Source organism: Protopterus annectens, chromosome 14.part0 (genome assembly GCF_019279795.1).
Source record: "Protopterus annectens isolate FY-2018-M chromosome 14.part0, PAN1.0, whole genome shotgun sequence".
In the NCBI taxonomy this organism is placed as follows: Eukaryota; Metazoa; Chordata; order Ceratodontiformes; family Protopteridae; genus Protopterus; species Protopterus annectens.
This window is the reverse complement of record NC_056748.1, coordinates 971,674,415-971,687,239: the sequence shown is the minus strand read 5'-3', so window position 1 is coordinate 971,687,239 and position 12,825 is coordinate 971,674,415. Positions and strand designations below refer to the sequence as shown.

At 41.5% G+C, this 12,825-nt stretch overlaps 1 pseudogene; it reads left to right on the top strand.

Moving 5' to 3' along the window:
* LOC122788753 overlaps positions 1-11,570 on the top strand; it is a 44,976-nt pseudogene extending 33,406 nt beyond the window's left edge.
* The last annotated feature ends 1,255 nt before the right edge of the window (positions 11,571-12,825 follow it).

Here is a 12,825-nt window from a genome sequence, read left to right as displayed (position 1 = left end):
AGAACACATCTGACACAGATATCCTTCAAAAGGGTCTTATAGAAACAGAAAACTGGTGCCAGAACCATGGCCTAAAGTTAAACGCCAAAAAATGCATAGTCATACCCTTCGGGAAAAACAAGGTTACCCCTAGCTACCATATAGGTGGCAACCCACTAAGCACAGAAGAGGTTATCAGGGATCTGGGTACCCAGGTTGACAGTAACCTTTCATTTGATACTCACGTTGCCAAAGTAGTTAGGAAGACCTTCTACATTGCCCACCTGATCATGAAGGGATTCACATCTATATCAAGGGAAGTCATCGTCCCCCTGTACTCATCACTCATCAGGCCAATGATTGAGAACAATGCCCCATTCGGAATGTATTTGACACAACACCTGCAGCAACTGGAAAGGCCCCAAAAGTTCCTCACCAAAAGGATAAAGGGTCTCAAAAATATGTCCTATGCTGCCCGACTGAAGGAACTTCAGCTCTACTCAGTCGCCGACCATCTGCTCAGAGGTGACCTGTGCCTGACATACAAGGCCATGTCCAACCCAGAATTGATGAACATGCTTCACCTCAAAAAATCTAGATCCCTCAGAACTACAAGGGCGGGAGACTTAAACCTTGACACGGTTATTAATAGGACGTGCTGGAGGGACAGATTCATCACCCAGAGACTCCCTATGCTGTGGAACAAAATCCCGGTACATGTGAGGCAGAGCACCTCGCTGGCTTTGTTCAAGAGAAATCTTGACCAATGGATGGGAGATCACAGATATACCCCAGGGATTATCTCAGTGTCACTGCTTGACAGAGGCACAGCAAAATAATGGGTATAGTATCCTCCAAACTAAAGGGGTGGCGAAAGCCACAAAACTCTGGCTAGGCTTATAAATGCCCTTGGGCAGATAGCCTTGTATGAACCTATGAACCTATGAACCTATATCATGCTGATAATAAAAGAAAGATGGACAGTCCATATCATGCTGATAATAACAGTAGGATGGACACCCCATATCATGCTGATAATAACAGTAGGATGGACACCCCATATCATGCTGATAAAAACAGTAGGATGGACACCCCATGTCATGTTGATAATAACATTATGATTGACACCCCATACCATGCTGATAATAACAGTAGGATGGACACCCCATGTCATGCAGATAATAACAGTAGGATGGCACCCCATATCATACTGATAATAACAGTAGGATGGACTCCCCATATCATGCTGATAATAACAGTAGGATGGGCACCCCATATTGTGCTAATAACAGTAAGATGGACACCTCATATCATGCTGATAATAACAATAGGATGGGCACCCCATATCGTGCTGATAATAACACTAAGATGGACACCCCATATCATGCTGATAATAACAGTAGGATGGGCTCCCCATATCGTGCTGATAACAGTAGGATGGGCACCCCATATCATGCTGATAATAACAGTAGGATGGACACCCCATGTCATGTTGGTGATAACAGTAGGATGGACACCCCATATCCTGCTGATAATAACAGTAGGATGGACACCCCATGTCATGCTGATAATAACAGTAGGATGGACACCCCATATCATGCTGATAATAACAGTAGGATGCACACCCCATATCATGAAGATAATAACAGTAGGATGGGCACCCCATATCATACTGATAATAACAGTAGGATGGACACCCCATATCATGCTGATCATAACAGTAGGATGGGCACCCCATATCATGCTGATAATAACAGTAAGATGGACACCCCATATCATGCTGATAATAACAGTAGGATGGGCACCCCATATTGTGGTGATAATAACAGTAGGATGGACACTCCATATCATGCTGATAATAACAGTAGGATGGACACCCCATATCATGCTGATAATAACAGTAGGGTGGACACCCCATATCATGCTGATAATAACAGTAGGATGGACACCCTATATCATGCTGATAATAACAGTAGGATGGACACCTCATATCATGCTGATAATAACAGTGGGATGGACACCCCATATCATGCTGATAATAACAGTAGGATGGACACCCCATATCATGCTGATAATAACAGTAGGATGGGCACCCCATATCATACTGATAATAACAGTAGGATGGACACCCCATATCATGCTGATAATAACAGTGGGATGGACACTCCTTATCATGCTGATAATAGCAGTAGGATGGACACTCCATAGCATGCTGATAATAACAGTAGGATGGACACCCCATATATGCTGAAAATAACAGTAGGATGGACACCCCATATCATGCTGATAATAACAGTAGGATGGACACCCCATATCATGCTGATAATAACAGTAGGATGGGCACCCCATATCATACTGATAATAACAGTAGGATGGACACCCCATATCATGCTGATAATAACAGTGGGATGGACACTCCTTATCATGCTGATAATAGCAGTAGGATGGACACTCCATATATGCTGAAAATAACAGTAGGATGGACACCCCATATCATGCTGATAATAACAGTAGGATGGACACCCCATATCATGCTGATAATAACAGTAGGATGGACACCCCATATCATGCTGATAATAACAGTAGGATGGACACCCCATATCAGGCTGATAATAACAGTAGGATGGGCACCCCATATCATGTTGAAAGAGTCAGATTATGCCTGACCAACATAGTAAGTAATCAGATGGACCTCAAAGTAAATACACTGCTGGCAAGTGAAGTGTAATGGAGCTAACAAAGAAGAATCTAATGATCAAGGCACATGGAATGGCATTATGGGCAATGAAACCAACAAAACTATAATAATCATTGTATTAAAAGAACAGGGTGATGCTGTATTCACTAAGTGCAATTAATTGGTGAACGTCCTGAGATATTGATTTTATGCTGTAAAATATATGCAAGATGAAATGGAAGAAGGCAGGAAAACAGTGAGATGCAAACAAAGATGGGAATACGCAAAAGAAAAAAAAAAGTTACACCAAGTTGTGTAGACGTTTGATGATATCTCATCGCAAATATATTTTGCAGTCTTGGAATATCATGTCCACTTGCACATAAATGTCGTATTCTGTATCTGAAGCATAGGAAGACAAAATAGGCATTTTAACTTAGAGGTGTAAGGCTATGAGGTGTTGATGGACTTTACTGGGTTTTATGGCCTCACTCTCCACTTGTAAGTTGTGACACTCCTAACACATGTAATTACCTTACACATAGTTAACCCCCTGAAAAAACAGCAAGAAAAGGCTTGGTCATTTAAATACACTTATCTTGAAAGAAGAACATGAGATATGGGATATGAAAGAAGTTTCTATGTACTTCAAAGAAATTAGCAAAATGCAAGAAATCTAAACTTTTATGAGAATGGCCAACACAGAAACATAAAGTTTCCCTTGTACATAATGGAAATTTCCAGTGACAGTCCCTATTGCAAAAGCAGGACAGGCACATCTTAACTCATAAAATTCAACATGCATAATGTTAATACAATGTTACTGAGACAGACAATGACTGCTATAATCTTCATTTTATTTTGCAGTGTTCTTCTCCTGACTTTGTCCAACTCCACACTAGGCACTACAAGATATTATTAAAAATTGTTGGCACTTTGTGCATCAGCATGAGACGCATTGTCATTTCTAAATATAACCTCAAAACATGTTGCAGTTGCATTCATAAATGCAAACACCTCACAATAATGTGCATTCTGAAAATGCTTCCAGATAGGTATTCATGATTAAAGGCACAACAACATAACTCTTGCTGTGTACATGAGGTAAGTTGTGATACTCTACCATTTAGTGATTTACACTCATATAAGTTTCCACAGCCTGTATATTTCATGATGTGAGAATGTGCAACAGTATCTATCAGTCAGTTGAGCAGTACTCCAGTGGAGTTCTGCAGATCTATCCTTTACTCCCAGCCTCTGTCTCTACCATTGCATCTATATGGTTTTGCTTTTATCTAAAAACGGTGAAGATTTTAACAATGGCATACAATTACATGAAACAAAGAATTTTATCCCTGATTAAGACATGATTGAAAGTATTTCTGGCATATCTCATGCCAAAACAAGGAATGTTAAAATTAAATTATATACCCTTTGTATTTACGAATGTACTCAAAGCTCATATGCTAACATCAGATTAAGTAAATTAATATAAACCAAAGGAGAAAGAAGAGCGGTATTTGTAATAAAGTGTCCACCAAGAATACAGATGAAGCTACCATTCCTGGCTGTCTGCTTACTTTTAAGAAGTCTGCAGATGATGTCATGGGGAATAAGAATGGCAGACAGAACTGTGTCAGTAAAGGCTATCAGAAATCAGTAAACTGCAAACAACACTCAAACCTATCTATGTACATAGCAAAACACTTTATAGATCTTTTTCACTGTGGTATAGTTTTACCAACAGTCATTCTGACTCTGTTTTGGGAAACACTATACACAAAATTGTTTTTCAACATTTCTTGTGCTGGTGTTTTTGTACATCAGCATGAGATGCATTGACATTTCTGACTGTAATCTCAAAACGTTTTTTAGTTACACTCATAAAATACCCCTGGTGCTGCTGTGGTAGTGTTGTCATCTCCCAGTTAGACGTTGCCCGTTCGATTCTCAGTTAGAGCGTCTTCTGTGTGGTGACATGCGTGAACGGGTGTTTCTTCATTGAAGGTTGTGCGTTAGGCCCAGCAAGCCAGCATGTAAAACTCTACTGCCACTTATTAGTGGACCAGAGTTCCCTGGTGGCGACCCCTAACCGGGAAAAGCCGAAAGACACAAACAAACAAACTGAATGTACACTGATGAACTGCTCTCATGTTTTATAGACATATATTATTACATAGTAATACTAATCGTAACATCAATAGTTCTATATATAATGGATTGGTTTGTAGTAATACTTATAACTAGTATTTTTTCTTCCACAATTCCTGTTTGTATATTCATTGTGTTACTTCTGTTTGAGTTCATGTTTGTTATCCAAAGTATTTTCATGTAACTCAGTCAGTCACTGTCTCAGCACATTACTGGTTGATTTCCACCAGTTCAGTGCAAAGTCACACAATCTTTATATAAGTCCACTTTGTCATTTCTTGTTTTCCATTTATTTAGTCAAATAGCAGTAGTTACTGTGGTGGTGGTGCTGCGGTAGCGTTGTTCCCTCACAGTAAGACGTTGTCCTGTTTGATTCTCAACTAGAGCAAATTCTGTGTGGAGACATGCGTGAATGGGCGTACCTTCGTTGAAGGTTAAGCATCAGGGCCGGCAACTCGGCATGTAACAATCGACTGCCAATCATTAACGGACCGGAGTTCTGCTGTGGTGACTACTAACCGGGAAAAGCTGAAAGACACAACAAGTCAAATAGCAGTAGTCACATATCCACAGTTACTTAAAAAAGAAGTTTCATTTAAACAGTTGTTCATTTTAAAAATACATATAATACTATCTCAGAATTATGGTGCATTTATGAGGCATGTGATAAATTTCAGTGAACTGTTGTGCTTTGTAGGACAGAGATGCCAGTTGGAGCAGGCTTGCGGTGAATGCAATATGTATCACAGATGGTTTGCCTTACATATTTAGGTCATTCAAAGTGTTCTGTCAGAATGTGCCAGTCTAGTTTTTATAATGTGAAACTAGCATAGATAGTGTTAAGAAGCTGAACTTTAGGGCAAAAGGTCATATTTATAGCATTTCTATTTCTCTTTAATTCATGTCATCAAGATGTGCAAAACGGGTGGCCAAGATGGTGAACTGCTAGCAGCAATCAGTTCTTACTCTGCTTATTCATTTCTTTTTCTGACAGGAATTATACCTTAAAATTCTTAAGAATTATTCCAAAGCTGCTGGATACATAATATATATATATATATATATATATATATATATATATATATATATATATATAATAACTTTAGAAAATTATTCCTGTCAAAAAATTAAAAATAGATCTTCCGCTTTCTTCAGCATGAATCATTCAAAAGCCTCATATACAAGACTTATCACTAAAAATATACAAACTGGGCAACAAATTGGATACAATAAAAGAAGACTACAGAAGACAAACCGAACTGATAAAGTTATTAAACAACAAAAACAACAAATCTCAAGTGTGGAAGAATCAATTACAGATCTAGATGGCAGAATAACTGAAAGTGAAAATCATATAGAATTAATGCTGGCTCAGAACAACAAATTCCTTGACAATCTGGATGACTTGCAAAATAGGTCAAGAAGAAATAATATTAGAATATATAGCATTTCTGAAAAACATGAATGTGAGAATATGATTCATTTTAAAACACTTGCTTACCAAAAGCCTTGACTTTACCAAAGCACTCCCTTTTGTAATTGAAAGAACACAATCTCTTTCTAATAGTAACTCTAAGAAGATTCTTTCCTCTCCCAGATCTATAATTGTAAAGTTTATTTCTAGTCAAGATAAAGACCTTCCTCAGGATTCAGCAAGCTCTGCACTGTGTGCAGGAATAGTACAAGAGCTGATGGAGGCAATATGGCTGCTGAGAGATCCAGGAACAAGCTCCCGGGACGTGCACAAGCATTCCTGCACTATTCCTGCATGGACACAGCTCCTGTATGCTAATTACCCCATTGCAGGTGAAAACCATGCAAATGAGGTGAATTAGCAATCCAGGAAGCTGGCAGCAGTCCATACAGGAGTAGTGTAACCTGTAGAAATATATTCGGCTAGTAACCGAGTACATTTCTGCAAACTACAAAACGGAGCCATGACAGCTCCAAATAAAGGGTGCATATAATGTGGAAGGCATGCCAATGGCCAAATATATGGCCATTGGCATGGAAAATAGTTTTAAAATAACAAAAAATAACTTTTATTTTTTTTTGGCTGATTTCGGACGTTTAAACATAGGGCAGCAGCAGGCAAACGGGATTGGCCCGAAAATAAGACAAAAACCTTGAAAAAACTTTTTTAGGCAAAATCACAATTTTACCATTATAGTCAATGACAGGCAGAAGACAACAAGGCCACTGAATAGTGGTTGCTAAGAGGGAAGGCTCAGTCTCAGACTTATAACTAGGCATTATAGGTTCATAGGTTCATAGGTTCATAGGTTCATACTAGGCTATCTGCCCTGGGGCAATTTTAAGCCTAGCCCAATTCTGTATGGCTTACGCCACCCCTTGAATTGAGTATACTGTTCCCTTTTTAAGGTTTAGTTTACTGTGCCTCTGTCAATAGTGACACGGGAGTAATCCCTGGGACAAACCTATGATCCTCCATCCACTTATCGATATTCTTCTTGAAGAGATTCAGTGAGGTGCTCTGCCTCACATGAACTGGAATTCTATTCCAGAGTGAAGGGAGCCTCTGGGTTATGAACCTGTCCCTCCAGCAAGTTCTATTTATTTCTGTGCTGAGGTTCAAGTCCCTCGAGCGTGTGGCTCTAAGGGATTTAGATTTACTGAGGTGGAGCATGTCCATTAATTCTGGATTTGACATAACTTTGTATGTCAGGCATAGATCGCCTCGAAGTAGGCGGTATGCAACTGAGTAGAGCTGGAGTTTTTTTAACCGAGCAGCATATGGCATCTGTTTGAGACCCTTGATCCTCTTGGTGAGATACTTTTGGGGTCTTTCTAATTGCTGCAGGTGTTGGATAAGGTACATCCCAAAAGGAGCATTGTATTCTATGATGAGCCTGATGAGGGATGAATAAAGGGGCACGATTACCTCTCTTGATCTAGATGTGAAACCCTTCGTGATGAGGTGGGCTATGTAGAAGGTCTTTCTAACCACTTTGGCAATGTGGTTTTTCAAAGGTGAGATTGCTATCAACTTGGGTCCCCATGTCCCTAATAACTTTCTCTGTTCTTAATGGGTTTCCGCCTATGTGGTAATTTGTGGGCACATTGTTTTTGCCAAAGGGTATGACTATACATTTTTTGGCATTTAGCTTTAAACCTTGGCGCTGGCACCAGTTATCTGTCTCTGTGAGACCTTTTTGAAGGATGTTTGTGTCAGCTGGAGAGTTGATTAGGGCGCCCAGTTTGCAGTCGTCTGCGAACTTGGTGAGCCATAGTCCTCCCACGTTTGCCTGTACCTCGGAAAAGTATATACAGAACAAGAGTGGTCCCAGGACAGAACCCTGTGGGACACCACTTGTGACCAGTTTCGAGTCTGACATGGCTCCAGCAACTCTCATTCTGTGGGTTCTGTCTTTGAGCCAGTTTGTGACCCATCTTGTGACATAGGGGTTTATATTTAAGCTGGATAGCTTATCTATGATGCCCGAGTGGGGTATTGTGTCAAATGCCTTTGCAAGGTCCAGATAGGCTGTGTGGACTACCTTCCCTTCATCTATGGCTTTGGTGACTGTTTCAAAGAAGTCAACCAGGTTCAAAAGGCAGGATCTGCCCTTGACAAAGCCGAACTGGGTAGGACCTAGTGTCTGTAGGTCCCCAATGTCTTTGTTTATGAGCTCCATGATGATCCTCTCCATAGCCTTGCAGACTAAGCTAGTCAGGCTTATGGGGCAATAGTTTCCAGGGTCCGTAGAGGCTCCACCTTTGTGGAGTGGGACCACTGTTGCTGTACGCCATTCTGTGGGCACATATCCAGTAGTGAGGCTGAGATTGTATAGCTGTTTTATTTGAGGGATTAGTTCCACTTGTAGTTCATGTAGGACGCAACCTGGGATGCCATCTGGTCCCATGGAAGCAGTGTTTTTTGCTTTGGAGAGGGCAGCCTTCACCTGAGCATCTGAGATGTTTGGGAGGCAGCCCTCTGCCGGGATAGATATTTGCTCTTTTGGGGGGGGGGGGGTGGAGAAGTTTGCACTGAACCTGTCTGCCAGGAAATTAGCGATGTCTGTGGGTTCAGTGTATTTTTTGTCATTTAGAATCAACTCAGAACATCTGGGAGTTGCATCCCAGGTTTCTAACATAACTGAAAAAAGCTTTTTGATTGTCTTTGGTGTACTGTGCAATTTTTCTCTCGAAGCTGGCCTTGGAGGATTTTATGAGGGATCATAATTTTTTGCTAGTACTGATCAGAGATGCCTTCCCTATTAGGGATTTTGCTCTATCATGTAGTAGCTTCCTTCTTCTGTTGCACAGTTTATTTATGGCAGGGGTCCACCAGACTGGACGCCTGCCTTTGGATGATTGGGTCTTGGTTTTGTTTGGGATAGCATGATCCATGCATTCCTGGAGATGTCCGTAGAATGCATTTATATAGGATTCTGCAGTTTGGGCTGTAGTTTCCACTGGACCTGGGGCCTTGAAGGATTCCACTACGGTTTTGAGAAGTGAGAATTTTGCTTTTGAGAAGATTTTCACTGTGGTTTTCTGGGTTGGGGGTGGGGTCGGGATGTGGACATCCAGTGAAATTAACTTATGGTCTGATCTTACCAATGAGGGATATACTTCTGGTGTGGAGCATAGAGTCCCCATGTTGGTAATGATCAGGTCTAGTATGTTGTCCCCTCTTGTGAGAGTGGTGACTAGTTGTTCCATAGCATTTGAGTTTATAATTTCCAGGAATCTTTGGGCTAAGGTGCTGGGGCTTGAGTAGTGCTTCCAGTCAATGTTTGGGTAGTTGAAGTCACCCAATATAATGGTGTTCGGAGAGATCTTCATGTTCGCCAATGTTTTCAGGAAAGCCGAATGGGATTCCTGACTTTGAGAGGGTGGTCTGTAGGATGCTATAAACTGAAAAGCAGTCTTGCCCACTGTTAGTTGCACATGGATGGTCTCCGATACTTCGTGCAATGCCACTAACCTGGAGGTGTGGATATCCTTAATAAATATGGAAACTCCCCCTCCTTTTGTGGTTCGGTCTGGGTTTTGGGGCCGAAAAGCATGATATGAGGTATAGCCTGGTAGTGCTGGGGTGCTCTCTGGAGCCTTGAACCAGGTTTCTGTCACTGCACAGATATCGATGTTCTCCATACTAAGGAGAGCTTCGAGTGCGTGCATCTTGAGGTTAAGACTTCTGGCATTTAGCAGCATTACCCTTAGTTTCTTGTTCCTTGTACTGTCTATGGGAGTGTGTTTGACTTTTGAGCCTTACCTAAAAAAGACACTATGGGGGTGGCAAGAGCCTTTGCCAATATCCGAAAGCCCAGTGGTGACAGGTGCAAGCCATCCCTAGCGAAGCAACGTGGCTTGTCGAGCATGTCATCCCAGGCTGACAGACACTGGATCCCCTTTGAATGACACCAAAATTTTAGCCAATTGTTAAAACCGATCATTTTGTCTTTGTACTGTGGCATCATTGTAGGTGAGGGTAAGATGCTGCTCAAGGTCAGGGTCATACCAGCCTGGGCTACATGATCAGAGAGCTCCTCTATGTCTCTTTTCATGTAGTCCAGGGAGGTATCTCAGGTCATTCACACCAGCATGTACAATGACTGAGTCATATTTGTATTTGCTTTGGAGTGACCTGAGTGCTTGCGTTATGTGTCGGATCCTAGCACCCGACAGGCAGCTCACTGTGACCTTCTCTTTATTCAGCCTGGTGAGCGGGGCGTCAGTGTGTCTGACAATAGAGTCACCTATAACAAGAGTATCAGGTGTGTTATTCAGCCTTAAGGGCTGTGGCTGCTTGGCACACTGACTTTGTGGGTTATGTGTTGTGTGTGTTTTGTTTTGAGGTAGCGTTTGCTTGGATGTCTGCTTTGGAGGTCTCCGTTGCTTAGGTAGATTTTTATTTAGAGTCTCCGAGTATGTTTTTGTGTATTTATGTGTTTGGTTCGCTGATGTGGTGGGACTATGTGATACTGGAATTGTGCTGTGTGAGTTTACCTTCTCCTCCTGACTGGTTACATCAGTTTTGAGATGAGAGAGCTCAGCCTCCAGTTTGGCTAAATAGTTGCATCTCTCACATATATTTGAACCTGTTTGGAGGAGGAGAGGGTTGTCCGTGTACATGAGACAGTTGTAACATTGCCTCAGAATTCCCTGATTCACCAGCTGGACTGGAGAGGAAACCATTGACTGACCTTTGGACATGCTAGAGTAATAGGGAAACTGAATTTAAGATGAACAAATAGAGGACAGGGTAATCGTAGAGAGTATAAGAGTAAGTAGTGCTTATGGTTTAATAGTGCTAACTTGTAGGATTACTTAATTGGACCAGTGAAGGGCCTTAGAATGAGAATATGGTGTTTAAATTGAGAGATAGAGCAGTTCTAAGGGAAAAAGTGAAGAGCAGACTTTGTGGAGCCAGGAATAGTTTAAACCCAATTAGGCGGCGCTGCCCGCTGTTGCGCTATGCTCAAAAACACACAAAACCGTGCAAAAGCGGATTTTAAGAGAGGAAGATGAAGGAGTTTTGGAATTGACCCAGAATGGCCAATAAAACTACAGTTTCAAGTCAGTAACCACTCCCACAGGGGCAGGCAGGCTGCTCAATGTTTTTCACTGCCACTGATCAACAGAGAGACTTTCCTTTAGCCCAAGCAAAAAAATGGCCTCACAGAAACTTACAAACAGTTCAAGAACAGCAAGCCTGTAACTGAACTTTTTTAAATCTCAGCAAAGTGGGAAAAAAGCAAAATTTTTTTTTGTTTTTTTGTTTTTTCAGAGATAGCAGAGGTTAACAAGTATTAGCAAGGTATAACAATGCATTAAATGACCCCACACAAGAGTGCTAGGCTAAAGACAGATAAAATGCAAGTTTTGAGAAAAAAACGATTTTAAAAATAAGTGCAAACAAGAAATTCAGTAAACAGCTCTAGGTTGTGCTCTAAATACAGTTACTAATGCAGAAATCAAATTTAACAAGCCAGAAAATGCTCAAAATAGGCGGCTATGCAGAAAAACTTAGCAAATAAACAGAGGAAAAATACTTCAAGTCTCAAAAGTGGCTCCTTTCTTCTCTCAGCGTTTTCTCCTCTTGGTGGGTGCTTAGCAGTCAATTCTATGCAAATGAGAGGAATTATACTGAATCACAGATTTCCCCTCATGGCTAGCCTGCACCTAACCGTGTAGGTGTAGGGATACCATGGTGCAAGCCTAAGAGTTAGCTGACATCATAGTGGGGTGTGTCAGGCATACTGTAAGCTTATTGGAGCTCTGTGGCTCGGGTTTGCCCTCAGCTTAGCAGAGCTAAGGAAGGTGGTGTGTCTGAAGTTGCCTAGCAATCTTTACATTGCCTAAACGGGTGTGCACACCCCGTACCAGGTTTTAAACAATCAAAAAAAAATTAAACCAGGAAATAGTAGCTCCGTTCACATTTGAGCACTGGTTTTGCATGCCATGCCTCGGGGCTTAAACAGGAAGGCAATGGGAAGGGAAAACAGCAGTAGGAAGGTAATCTAGGAGAACTAACATAGCTGTTAGGTGAAATGTATCAGAATCAGACAATTACACAGGCAGCAGCCCAGCCTAGCACACCACTATAAACTATGCAAGCACCTTTCCCTCTGTTTTTTCCCACAAACTCTACACCACTGTTGTACACAAATGGAGAAATTTTACCTAACAAAAGCAACAAAATGATAGGGGCTGCTTTTGCTCTCATAAATCAACATGTGGAAGAGGCTGAGGGTCGTGAGGATGACAATGCTGATGACCAACCCACAGTTAGGAGAAGGAGAAGAGTGTACAGACCCAGGGTAACCTACCAGGAGCTACATGAGCTGGAGATAGTGGAGCACTATAGGGTGGACAGGGACCTCTTACAAATAATATTTGAGCTGTTCCAGCCATGCCTCACACATACAACCAACAGAAGGCAACCCATCCCAGTGGATACCAAGGTATATGTAGGGCTAAGAATACTAGGCACAGGTACCTTACAAAGGGCAACTGGGGATATCATGGGGATCTCACAGGCATCAGCA